Genomic DNA, 3,605 nt, shown 5'->3' on the forward strand with positions numbered 1-3,605 from the left:
AAAAAAAAAAAAAAAAAAAAAAAAAATACAAACCCAACCAACCAACTAACCAAAGGCTACAACAAGACATTTTAAGATCAAAGAAAAAAGTCACATTTAAAAAATGTTACCTAAAAAGAGTGGATATCTTATTTAAATAAAATAATTACTACTTACGGATTGATTGTGACACTGCTCTTGCATGTCTGATTATTTAAAGATTTAGTATTATCATTGCAGAATGCAGCAATTTTGCTTGTAACTCTCAAGAAGAGGAATGGTGTTACTACTTGTGTTAGTTTCATTTGTGAATAGGGAGGCAATACTGTTGCCAATGTTGTTTTTGTCTAGGAAGGACAAGAGTCAACTTTTAATTAACTTCCTGTTTTAAGGGAGTTCATCATATATGCATTAATACAAAATAAACAACAATTGGCCAGGTAAGGTGGCTTACTCCTGTAATCCTAGCACCCTGGGAGGCCAAGGTGAGTAGATTGCTAGAGTTCAGGACTTAGAGGAGAACAGCCTGAGTAAGAGGGAGATCCCGTCTCTACTAAAAATAGAAATAGCCATCATGGCGGACACCTGTAGTCCCAGCTACTCAGGAGGCTGAGGCGAGAAAATCACTTGAGGAGGTTGCTGTGAGCTATGACTCACTGGCACTCCAACCAGGGTGACAAAGTGAGACTCTGTCTCAAAAAACAAAAACAAAAACGAAAAACAAATAACAAGAATACAAAAGAAGCAAAACCAGACAAACTAACAAAAAAAATGAATCGCCTCAACTGCTTATGCAGTGGTTCTCAACCTTCCTAATGCCACGATGTATTTTCACTGTTACAAAGGGGTCTCGACCCACAGGTTGAGAACCGCTGGCTTATAAGAAAGGAGATAATAAGTATTCCAGATTTATGAAAATTATACAATTTCTCCTCAGATTTCCCTTTCTGCCCTTGAGGGGAGTGACCAATTATATTGATTTTCAGATGTTGTCGAGTGGGACAGGCAGAACCATAAAGTCATTTCTTCATGTAGAACCCTTATTTGATTCTTATTTCTTTTTTCTTTTAAAAGATTAGATGGCACAAAGCACAGAGGAACAACTACAGAGGAAACACTTGGCTTTTAGTCTTATCCTTACAGTAAACAATGGTCAAAATATAACAATTAGATGATAGAAATTTAAACTAGTATCAGCCTTTTTATCTGATAACATGTAACTGAAATGGACAGTGCTTTTCAAGCATTTGACTAAATTTTATAAAAATTATTTATGTACTCATCCATAAAGAAAGCCTCAAGTTTCTATTTTCCAGCCCAAATAGTTGAAACTCCAAGATTATGTTTTTTGACCATTGGGAAAAAATTTAACCCAGCAATATAAACTTGAATTTTTCAAATTACAACCATCTGGGACTTTACATGTATAAAAATTAAACCAATTATTCTTCCATGACATTATTGGGTCTAAAAAAGAACTCTAGAATACAATCAAATCATGTTTAAGAGAGTAATGAAATCCTGTAACCACCACAGATCTAATCTATAGGGGGACAGCCCAAACTAGAGCTATTGTAGGTCTTTTGCATTTCCATATGAATTTTAGAATTATCTTGTCAATATCTATAAAAGAACAGCTTTAAATGAGTTTATAATACAAATGAAAATTATAGGAACTAGAAATTTAAATTAGCATTTTAGAAAAAGAAAAATTATGTATTCATGTATAGTCTCATTTATCAGTAGTAAATTCTTCATTCTACTGTTGTTTTGTCTATTTGGAAAAAAGCATGCTGGGATTTTGATTGAGGTTATATCAGATTTAATTCATATCTTAATATTGAAGAAAAAGGCAGAGTCTTTCCCAGGAGAGGCCAGTTTCAGAGGCCTGAATTAGCAATCCTGCTCATCACTGAACTGATCTCTGCCTAGGGAGATGAGGGCACTCCAAGATCTGGAGATGGCACAAAAACAGTCTCACAAACTCAGGGTTGGAGGAATGGGAAAGGCAAAATGAATGCTAGGGTGGTAATAAACAATAATTTACTGCATAAGACTTAAGTCTAAGGATATAGCTACTAGGGAAGAGAGTCTGCCTGCAAACTTGGGGAGTCCTAATTGTACATTGATTCATTCATTCAACAAATGGTCATTGAACTCCCACCCTGTGGCATTCATTATTCTAAGAATTGTGTTTATAACAATGAAGACAAGTCATTTCTTTAAAGGAATTTATAAAAAGAGACAGAAACCAAATAAGCAGACAAGTGTGTATGGCAGGGGTGTCCAAACTTTTAGTGTATCTGGTCCATAATGGAAGAAGAAGAGTTGTCTTGGGCCACAAGTAAAATACACAAACACTAAAGAAAGCAGACGAGCAAAAAAAAAGTTTTGGGCTCTTCCGTGTTTTGGCTGCTGATGCAGGGCCAGTTGCAAAGCAGGGCAAACAATGTGTGAGACACTGCCGCGGTGTGGAAGTACCCTCAGTAATCAAATAAGAATGCTTATCTGACTTCTAAATAACATTAAATACCTACAGGGGCAATGATAGGTTGAAGTATTATTGATAATGGCTGCCTCAGTTACCATGAGCACAAGTAACGTCTGATGGTGTCAATTCAACCATCTGTGCTTGGAAGATAGCACATTGGAAACCACACACCCCTATGGAACTGAAGCCAAAATGCACACTAATAGTGAGAGTTTATTTTACATGACGTTGTAACATGACATAATTATCTACAAAGTTCATGCTTGAGAACTGCCTGATGGAGTTCCACTGAAAATTCACCCAAAAATTTCAATGTTTTAAGTAAGTTTATAATTTTCTGTTGGGCCACATTCTTAGCCATCCTGGATAGAGGGTTGGCCACCTGGCACTGTAAGGCGATTTCAGACCATGATCTGAGGGGTGTTGTGAATAGTGAAAGGCTGACTTTGAGAGAGAGCCGCTGTGTACAGGGAGCTCAGGGAAGACTACGCTGAGGAGCTACAGTCCCTGAGTCGCAAACAGTACGGCAGAGCCAGAACTGGAATCCAGCACATTCTCAGCACAGGGTAGCCAGTAGAACAGCGTGGAGTTGGTAACCAGGTTAATGTCTTCCAGAACCTGACCGGAGGCTTGTGTGGCTGGAGAGTGACATTAGATGAAGAGAGGCAGGCAGAGGTGACATCATACAGGACCTTTTAGACCCTGAATAGCATTTTACAGTTTAGTATACATGCAATAAGAAGCTCCTGAAAGATTATAAGCAGGGGAGAAGAAGAATTTGATTTATATTTTTAAATTATTTCTCTGGTTTCCATGTACAAAAAAGGAAATAGCCAGGTGAGAATCACAGCAGGGGATCCAGTTATGAAGCTTCTGCCCTAGTCCAAGGAAGAGATCATGGTGGTTTGAGCTTGGCCAGTTTTAATACACATGGAGCCCACTGCTTTCAAGAGATGTTTTGGCTTCCACGTTGCTGGGATTGTTATGTGCATGATATATTTGGGGTTGGGCTGGAGTAATGACCACAGATACAATTTGAACTTGATTTTGGACAGAATCCTGAAGAAATCTCAGGGGATAAGAATAGATGAGAGAGCTGCTACTCATGAGAGAGATTTTCTCATAGAGAAAGGAT

The sequence above is a fragment of the Otolemur garnettii genome, unplaced genomic scaffold, assembly GCF_000181295.1.
Source record: "Otolemur garnettii isolate 467f Iridium unplaced genomic scaffold, OtoGar3 scaffold00002, whole genome shotgun sequence".
NCBI lineage: Eukaryota > Metazoa > Chordata > Mammalia > Primates > Galagidae > Otolemur > Otolemur garnettii.